At 43.7% G+C, this 10,252-nt stretch overlaps 1 long non-coding RNA gene across 3 annotated transcripts; it reads left to right on the top strand.

Annotated features, from left to right (window-relative positions):
• Window positions 1-400: 400 nt before the first annotated feature.
• On the top strand, window positions 401-9,799 carry LOC147375791 (uncharacterized). Of its 3 annotated transcripts, none has more exons than XR_015160468.1 (5): window positions 402-593; window positions 1,735-1,917; window positions 4,818-5,031; window positions 6,938-7,031; window positions 8,786-9,799. It is a non-coding gene; the product is annotated as an uncharacterized LOC147375791 (long non-coding RNA). The 3 variants fall into 3 exon arrangements; XR_015160469.1 differs by lacking the exon at window positions 402-593 and adding an exon at window positions 606-748; XR_015160470.1 differs by lacking the exon at window positions 4,818-5,031 and having other exon boundaries at window positions 401-593.
• Window positions 9,800-10,252: the final 453 nt, after the last annotated feature.

The following is a 10,252-nucleotide window of genomic DNA, read 5'->3' as shown; positions in this document are numbered from 1 at the left end:
CTTGTCGATGGCAGTTCACTCACCTATTCATTTATTCACGCAGCTAGTACATATTGTATGTTGGGTACTATTCTATGTGCTGGCGACACAGCAGTGGACAGCATACCTGCTTTCAGAGAACTTATGTTCTAAGGGGAAGCTATCAAATAAACAAATGATGTACTGAGAGAGAGAGCAAGGTAAGATGTTAGGGAACAGGTGAGGCTGGTAAGAAATGCCTTTTTGATATGGGAGGGGGCACCCAGAAAGATACACTTGAGCAGAGACCAAGAGAAAGAAGGAGGGGAGCCTATGAAACATCTATGAGGAAACAAGGACTGCAAAGGCCTGAGGTGGGAGCAGCATCACACAGGTGTGGAGGATGAGCAAGGAGGACGCAATGTTGAGAGTGAAGTTGAAAAACGGTGAGATGTAAGGAGAGGAAGGTAAGAGATGAGGACTGAGGTTGGAGAGCACTAGATTGGGTGTCTTATAGGCCAGGGCAAGGGCTTTGGATTCTATTCTGGATGAGACAGGATGCATTGGAGAGTGAACTGCAGAAGGAGAGGATCTCACGTTTTTAAAGGATCACTCTGGCTGTAGAGAAGAAACAGGTGAGAAGGCCAGTGACGTCGCTCTTGCAGTAGTACTGATGAGAGCTGGCAGTGGTTTAGACCAGGATGAGAGCAGCAAAGCTGGAAGAAAGGGTCAGACTCTGCAGACATTTCAAAGGAGAATCTGACAATGTGTGTTAATGGATTGGATGTGGGTAAGAGAAAATGCAAAATCAAAGCTGACATCTGAGCAATTGGAAGAATGGCAGGGCCATTTCTCGGTAGGAATGGATGGAATGGGGGTAGTGAGAGGTGGAAGAGAAGGTCAAGAATTCTATTTTGAATATCAGGTTCATTTCTACATATCCAAGCAGAGATGCTGAGAAGGCAAATATATATCCAGGGTTGGTGTTCTGGGAAGCATTTTGAACTGGAGATGCAAATTTAGAACCCTCAGCATAAAGATGGTATGGAAAGCCATAGAATGGGACAAGGCTCCCTAGTAAGTGAGTTAGTCCAGTATTTAGGGTCAGGATAAAGAGGATGTTACAGGGAGTGCAGCCATGAAATTAAAAGACATTTGCTCCTTAGAAGGAAAACTGTGACAAACCTACACAGCCTATTAAAAGACATAAAGACATTACTTTCCCAACAAAGGTCCAGATAGTCAAAGCTATGGTTTTCCCAGTAGTCGTGTATGCATGTGAGAGTTGGACCATAAAGAAGGCTGAGCATTAAAGAATTGATGCTTTTGAATTGTGCTGGATAAGACTCTTGAGAGTCCCTTGGACTGCAAGGAGATTAAACCAGTCAATCCTCAAGGAAATCAACTCTGAGTATTCACTGGAAGGACTGTTGCTGAAGCAAAACTCTAATACTTTGGCCATGTGACACGAAAAGCCAACTCACTGGAAAAGACCTTGATGCTGGAAAAGATTGAAGGCAAAAGGGGAAGAGGGCAGCAGAGGATGAGAGGATTAGATAGCATCACTGATTCAGTGGACATGAATTTGAGCAAACTCCAGGAGATAGCGGAGGACAGAGGAGCTTGGCATGCTGCAGTCCATGGGGTCACAAAGAGTTGGGGATAACTTAGCGAATGAACAGCAACAACAAAAGGGGGATGCAGCAAGTAGACCAAGATGGAGCAGTAACTCCAGAGAAACTAACACTCATGTTACTGATTGTCTCTGATCCCCAGGCTCTTCTTCTGTAGAGAAGAGATAACTCTCAGCTGTGATGGTTAAATGAGTTAAAGTTTGGTCCGGCTGTGCAGCCCACTGAGAGAGAAATTTTCTCTTTTCCCAACGGCTACTTCTCCCATGGTCTCATCCCTGAACATCATGGATCCAGATGGAATCATTTCTCAATCTGCTCTGAGATGGTGAGTATCAGTCTGTGGCCATGAGAGCTGGTTGTCTTGCTAGCTCACAGGGACACCCAAAGCCTGATTTCACAGAGCTGACAACAGAATTGTCCTGAAGATATGAGAGACTGGTATCTGTGTGGGATGGCTGAAGAAGTGTGAGGCAGGAGAGAAATAGGCTAAGGAGGACCACTAGGGAGAATGTAGGGGTACAGGAATGTGTCTCCACCCAGGCACCCATCTCCCAGCCACTTTGCCTGCCCGTGACTGTGCCCTTAACTGACTGCCTCTAGGGAATTTCCCTCACGCCCTGCCAAGGTCATGCCCCATTCCTGGGAGCAGTCTGCAAAGACTGGAAGAGGTACAGTATAAGGTCCTGGGCCCTGGCCTCCAGACAGTACAGCTCTGAAGGGCCATCTGGGTGTGCTTCTCTATAGGAACAGCTGAAAGATTTGTTATAGCTACAGCAGTCCCCTACATGTGAACCTTCAAGCTGCGAGCTTTCAAAGATGCAAACGTGTTTGCATGTCCACTCACGTAAGTTAGCTCATGTGTCTGGTGTACATTGTCACATGCATTGCATCCTCTACTTTTGCGCTTTTGTGTACTTTACTGTATACAGTAGTGCAGTACCTTTATTTCAAGCCCAGAATGTCCACAAACAAAGAGTAAAAGTGCTATAGCTGGTACTGCTAAGAAGCGCCAAGTGATAACCATGGAAACAAAAGTGAAAATAATTGAGAGAGTACAGCAAAAAGAGGAAGAAGTAACTAAAGAACCGAAGAGGTTCACGATGCAGGAAACGGCAAGGGGCTTTTCTTTATTTCAGGAGGCACTGTTAGTCTTTGAGGCCAGACCTGAATGTAGAACAGTGCATGAAAATTGCAGCAGCCGCTCAGAGCGCTACTGTCACCAATGACGAGAGAAAAAGAGCTGCTACCCAGATATCACTGGATCTTTTTTTTTTCCCTAGAGGGTAGCTAGAATTGAATCCAGCAAGGAAACAGAACCTGTGCCATCAATGTAAAGGCATAAGTAAAATTGCAGTTTGCCTTCCGTCTCCTATTGCTGACAATCGTTCAACTCTGCCATCTTCCACATCCTCTCTATCCTCCAGGCAGTAACTCTTCTTGCTGCTCACTCAATGCCAGTCCCTGTATGCCAGCTATGGTACTGTACTGCACCTTTCAAGGCACTGTACTGTAAAATTTAAAATGATTTCTGTATTTCTTGTGTTGTTTGTTTATGTATTATTTGTGTGAAAAGTATTATAAACCTATTACAGTGTAGTACTGTTACAGTGTAGGACTCCCTGGTGGCTCAGTGGTCAAGAATCCATCTGCCAATGCAGGAGGTGTGTGTTCGATCCCTGGGTGGGAAAGATCCCCTGGAAAAGGAAACGGCAACCCACTCCAGTATTCTTGCCTGAGAAATCCCATGGACAGAGGGATTTGGCAGGCTACAGTCCGTGGGGCTGCAAAAAGAGTCAGTCACGACTTAGCTTCTAAACAACAACTACCTATTTACAGCACAGTACTGTATAGCCAGTTGTGTTAGTTGAGTGATAGAAAGTGAAGTTACTCAGTTGTGTCCAACTCTTTGCTACCCCATAGACTGTAGCCTACCAGGCTCCTCCATCCGTGGAATTTTCCAGGCAAGAATACTGGAGTGGGTTGCCACTTCCTTCTCCAGGGGATCTTCCTAACCCAGGGGTTGAACCTGTGTCTCCCAAATTGCAGGCAGATGCTTTACCATCTGAGCCACCAGGAAAGCCATGGTGAGTTGAGTACCTAGGCTAACTTTGTCAGACTGATGAACACACTCTCAGAATGGAACTCACTCGTATGTAGGGGGCTTACTGTACATGGCAGTTCAACTCCCTCGTTCAGTCCTGCCTCCCGCACTCCTCCCAGCTCTTTGGCCTGAGAGTGCTCCTTAATTAACCTCCTGCCTGCAAATTTCAGCGTCTTGTCATCTGTTTCTCAGCGTACCTGGGCTATGAGAGTTGGAATAGAAAGTAGTCTTAGGAAGCAGGCTCTAAAGTGGGATTTTGAACGGACTCATTCATTGGCAGGTTGGCTGTGAAGCTCCAGCAATGGTGGTAGATTAAGTACTCATAGCCTTTGGCAATATATAGCCCCCATCACTAGTCGCAGATGAACTACTCATAGCCTCTGGCAATACGTAGCACTCAGTTGTTAAAATCAGGGTCAAGTTGTAATAAATCCCACCTGGGGAAGTGCTGGGCCTGCTAAGAGAAGAAAGGAGCTTCAGGACTTGGCCAGTCTGTGCTGATAGAAACTGAGAAAGTGTGGATAGGGCTGAATTCTGAACCTCCTAGATCAGGGGGGTGAGAAGCAGGGGGCTGGGCAGAACAGAATGTTGGATAAAAGAAAGTATATTACTTATCTATTGTTGCATGATAATACTCCCATGGGCTTAGTGGATTAAAACAATATACATTTCTTTTTCTTACAGTTTCTGTAGCTCAGGAGTTCTAGCACAGCTTAACTGGGTCCTCTGCAAGGCTGCAGTCAAGGTGTCAGCCAGGAGTGGGATTTTATCCGAAAACTTGACTGGGAAAGGATCCACATGGTTGTCAGCAGGATTCAGGTCCTTTCTGACTGACTGAGGGCTCCAGTTGCTCCTGGATGTCTGCCTCAGTTCTTTGCTGTGGCTCCTTCCTGGGGACAGCTCATGACATGGCAGCTTGCTTCTTCAAAGTCACCAAGGGAGAGAGACTCCTAGCAAGACAGATGTCACAATACTGTGTAAAGTAATCACACGTATCTCAGCATGCAGATCACACCCAGGGGAGGGATTACACAAGTGTGTGAGCACCAGAAATCAGGATCGTGGAGGTCACTGCAAGTCTTTTGCCACAGAGAGTTTATTGATAGCCTTCTCCCATGATACAGGATGGAGCACCCTGGCAAGGATCCTGGGAAGCAGTGCTAACACGCTGCTCAGAGAAAGCAACGTTCCACATTAAGCGGAGGTTAAATGTCACACTGCTGTGGCAGATGGTGGAAGAAGACTACAAAGCATGCAGGAGGGGCTGCTTCATATGAAATGGGAAAAGCCAACGGCTCTGTTCTTCAAGGGGGCGTGGAGGACTCTGTGTTTACCAAGGTGATAATGCATGAAGGAGAAAGATGCTGGGTGTGTGCTACAGAGGCTGTGGCCTGACAAGGGAGAGAGGGGCAGAAGTGGTGAGAAGTAGCTGGATTCTGGACAAGATTTGTTGACAGGCTGAATGTGGGGTGTGAAAAAAGGAGAGGAGTAAGGGCTGACTCTAAGGTTTTGGGGCCGAGCAACAGAAGAATAAGGGTACATTTACTGAGCTGAAGAAAACTGTAAGAAAAACAGCTTTGTGGGTGTTAAAAAACCAAATTTAGCTGGGTAAATTTTAAGGATCATGTTGGCTTATTCAATGATTCATGAGTCAAAAAGCATCCGATCCAGCTGATATTAATAGAATAACTCTGAGAAGCTGTATAAAAGGAGAGACTTTTACAAGCAGAAGGGAGCAGGAACAAGTTTTTCTAGGCAAGACAGCAAATTGGTTATCACAGGGTTAGTTTTCTTTAGGGGATGGCAGGGGTCTAGCAGGCAGATTACCTAACTAGTGTTGATCAGGGGATTCTTGATTGACTGGTTTTAAAATTCCACTTCTGGGAGAGCTGAAATTGCAATTAAGTCTCAGTTTGGTGATGTGTGGCTTAGCATAAGTAACCCCAGTTTGGGTCTGTTGTCTTGTTTTTAACATGGAGAAATCAATGGAGACATCTGTTAGACATTCATATAGAGACGTGAATAGGCAGTTGGATATATCAGTATGGAGTTCAGGAGAAGTCAAAGCAATAGATAGAAACTTGGGAGTTATCAGCTTATGGATGTACAGACCATCCATTCGGGATTGGATGACATCACCTAGAGAGGAAGTGTAGATAAAGAAGGGGTTAGAGAAACTGAGCCCCAGAGCATTCCAACATTTGGAGACTGAGGACTGAGGAGATGAGAAAGCCAGGGTCTACCATAGGACTAACGTGGGGAAGGAGAGAGCTGCAAGAAAGGAGAGGGAGGAACTAGGCTGCAAGAAGGAATGATGGTTGGGAGTATCATCTAGTGTCAAGAGCTTCAGAGTGGAGGGCTTTAAACACGGCTTGAGTGCTGAAGCTCTGTGGAACAGGCTGTGGCAGGACCAACTACCCAGGAGAGGCAGAGTGCTCAGGGTGCCGCCAGGGTTCAGAAGTAGCAAGTCATGAAGGGACAGACCAAAGAGGCTGGGCATGTAGGGATTCTATTGATGATGGATAGAGAGATTCCTCCTCTCTCCCCTTGCTCCCTCCCCAGGCCACCAGAGAGCTTTCAGTTAATTTCCAGATTATTGCTTTCCTATCCCTGCCCCCATCTTCCCAAGAGAATGACTCAGACTTTGGTAGAGACTGTTGTACTCAGAAGTTCTGAAGACCAGGGGACTGAAGGAAGGAAAAGATTTTGAAAGAGATTAGATCCTAACAATAGCTGAGCTGGGGGAGAACATGAGAATGTGGTAGGGGTGGGCTTGGGAAAGAAGGAAAGTGAGGAAGGTGGTAAAGAAATGTCTAGATTGATCTAGATTCTTGTGGAGCTGTATAGAGTTGGGGTAGAGAAAAGAGAGTATGAAAAGTCCTGCAGGGTTTATGAATTGGACTCCCTTGAAGGTCAAGACATGAGGAACAAATTAAAGTCCTTTTCAATAATTTCTTCATTACTTTCTTGAATGCAGCAGTGCTTGGGGTGGAGCTTGTGGGTACTGACTAGGGTACGATTTAAAATGGATAAAGATCATTGGACCCCACCACAAGCCAAGGTCTGGTCCCTGAAAGAGGCAAAAATCAGGTAAGGTAATTCCTATAGAACATTATCATGAAAGACTTACCCAAGCTTACTCATTCATTCATCAATCCATACATCAATCAACCAACCAAACAATCCCTATAATGTTAGCTCCAGGGGTCTGGGATTTTTATCTCATTTTCTCTTATGTCTCCAGCACCTGGAGGAGTGCTTATTCATCCTACAAATGTGCGTTGCCTCCTGGCTATGCTATCCTCTGCGTCAAGTACTGCTTTATGCTGGTGTACAAGGTAGGCATCTTCCTATGCTGCCCTTATGTTCTAACTCTCTACTGGTATCACAAATGAACAAATACATTTGTAGTTATAAGATGTGGTTTTGTTAAATGCTATAAAGGAAATGCACATGCTGATGGGCTAAAGAGCAATGAGTGCCTTGAATTAGAGTGGTTAAAATAGGCCTCTCAGCTCAAGCCTTAAGGACATGTGGCCGTCCATGGTGGTAGGAGAAGAAATGGTTATTTTCTAAAGACAACAGCAAGTGTGAAGTATGTAAGGACTGAAAGGATGGGCAAATCATTTTATTGCACTAACAGTGTTACTTTTCCAACAGCATGTGTTCACTTTGTGTCTATGTCACATTTTGGTAACTCTTGAAACATTCCATGCTTTTTCATTTTGATAATATTTGTTTTATTATATAATAAATATAACAAATATTATATAATATTTGTTTTATTATATAACAGATCTGTGCTGTTACTATTGTAATTGTTTTTAAGTGCAACAAATCATGTCCCTTTAAGATGGAGAACTTAATTGATGAATGTGGTGTGTGTTCTAGGGCTTCCCATGTGGCACTAGTGGTCAAGAACTCATCTGCTAATGCAGGAGACATAAGAGATGTGGGCCCAGGGTTCAATTCCTGGGTTGGGAAGATTCCCTGGAGGAGAGCATGGCAACCCACTCCAGAATTCTTGCCCGGAGAATTCTATGGATAGAGGAACCTGGTGGGCTATAGTCTATAGGGTCGTAAAGAGTCAGACATGACTGAATGTTTGTGTTCTAAGTGTTCCACCATCCAGCCCTTCCCCCCATTTTTCTCCCCTCTTGTGCCTCCCTATTCCTTGAGATACAACAATGTTGAAACTAGGCTAATTAATGCCCCTACAATGGCCTCTAAGTGTTTTAGTGAAAGTAAAAGTTGCACGTCACTCACTTTAAACCAAAAGCTAGAAATGATTAAGCTTAGTGAGGAAGGCACGTCAAAAGCTGAGACAGGCTGAAAGTTAGACCTCTTGTGCCAGTCAGTCAGTCAAGTTGTGAATGTAAAGAAAAGGTTCTTGGAGGAAATTAAAAGTGCTACTCCAGTGAACACTCAAATGATAATTAAGTGAAACAGTGTTTTTGCTGATAATGGCGAAAAGTTTTAGTGGTCTGGTTAGAAGATTAACCAGTCACAACATTTCCTTAAGTCAAAACCTAATCTAGAGCCAGGGCCTCACTCTCTTCAATCCCATGAAGACAGAGAGGCGAGGAATCTGCCGAAGAAAAGTGTGAAGCTAACAGAAGTTGGTTCATGTGATTTAAGAAGCCATTTCTGTAACATGAAATTGCAAAGCGAAGCAGCAAGTGTTGATATAGAGCTGCAGCAGGTTATCTTTAGCTAAGATAGTTAATGAACATGGCTATGTTTAACAACAGATTTTCCTTTTTTTTTTGGCTAAACTGTGTGGCTTGTGGGATCTTAGTTCCTTGACCAGGGATTGAACCCTGGGCCCTTGGCAGTGAGAGGGCAGAGTCCTAACCACTGGACTGCCAGAGAATTCCTAGATTTTCAATGTAAATGAAACAGCCTTTATTAGAGGAAGATGCCATCCAGGTCATTGATAACTAGAGAGAAGAAGTCAATGCCTGGCTTCAAAGTTCAGCCCAACTCTTTTGCTAGGGGTAAAGTAGCTGGTTAATTGAAGTTGAAGCTGAGGCTCATTTACCATAGGGCCTTTGAATTAAGCTAATCTATTCTGCCTGTGCTCTCTCTAAAGGAAATAAAAAAGCCTGAAAGAAAGCACATCTGTTTACAACATGATTTACTGAATATTCAAATCCCACTGTTGATTTGAAAGAAAAGATTCCTTTCAAAATATTACTGCTCTTTGACAACACACCTGGTCACCCAAGAGCTCTGATGGAGATGTACAATGAGATTAAGGTTGTTTTCCTGCCTGCCAACACAATGTCCATTCTGCAGCCCATGAATCATGGAATAACTTTGACGTTCTAGTCTTATTTAAGAAATATGTTTCATAAAGCTATAGCTGCCATAGAGAGTGATTCCTGTGATGGGGCTGGGCCAAGGAAATTGAAAGCCTTTTGGAAAGGATTCACCATTCTAGATGCTATTAAGAATTAGTGATTCACAGAAAGAGGTCAAAATATCAACATTCATAAGGATTTGAAAGAAGTTGATTTCAACCCTCATGGATGACTTGGAGGGCTTCGGCTTCAGTGGAGGAAGTGACTGCAGGTATGGTGGAAAGAGCAAGAGAATTAGAATTAAAACTGGAGCCTGAAGATGGAACTGAATTGCTGCAATCTCATGGTAAAACTTTAACAGATGAGGAGTATTTCTTATGGAGGAGCAAAGAAAGTGGTTTTTTGAAATGGAATCTACTCCTGGTGAAGATGCTATAAAGACTGTTGAAATGAGAACAAAAGATTTAGAATATTACATACTCTGAGTTGAGAAAGCAGTGGCGGGGTTTGAGAGGACTGACTCCAACTTTGAAAAAGAGTTTTACTGTGGGGAAAATCCCATCAAACAGGATTGCGTGCTACAGAGAAACCATTCGTGAAAGGAAGAGTCAATCTGTGTGGCAATCATTGTTGTCTTGTTTTAAGAAATTGGCACAGCCACCCCAACCTTCAGTAACCACCACTCCGATCAGTTAGCAGCCATCAACATCAAGGCAAGACCTCCACCAGCAAAAATATTATGACTCACTGAAGGCTCAGATGATGGTTAGCAGTTTTAGCAATAAAGTTTTTTTTAATTAAAATGTATACATCACTTTTTTAGACATAATGCTGTCGTACACTGAATGTAAACATAACTTTATACGCACTGGGAAACTGAAAAATTCCTATGACTCACTTTATTGTGATATTCACTTCATTGCAGTGGTCTGGAATTGAACCCACACTATCTCCTGTGGGTATGCCTGTATATTTATACTTTTTAATGAGAAAGTTGTGACCAGTCACTGGACTGGTGATTCAGTTCTGCATCTTCCAGTTGTCTCTCTGGCTTTCCAATAGTTAACATTTATGAATGACAGTATTGCTTTCAGTCCTTTCCAATCTGAAGGACACAACATGGTCCTTCACTGTTTTAATTGCATTTCTTTGACAATATTGGGGCCGGTGGTAAATATCTTTTCAGGTGTTTATTGGGTGTTTGTTTTCCTTTCATGAACTGCCAGTTCATCTCCCTTGCCAATATATTTGGGATT

The sequence above is a fragment of the Bos grunniens genome, chromosome 3 (assembly GCF_055505025.1).
Source record: "Bos grunniens cultivar Pamir isolate PY7600 chromosome 3, Bosgru_T2T1.0, whole genome shotgun sequence".
Taxonomy (NCBI): domain Eukaryota; kingdom Metazoa; phylum Chordata; class Mammalia; order Artiodactyla; family Bovidae; genus Bos; species Bos grunniens.
The sequence above is the reverse complement of the archived record's forward strand: the minus strand, read 5'-3'. Positions and strand labels throughout refer to the sequence as shown.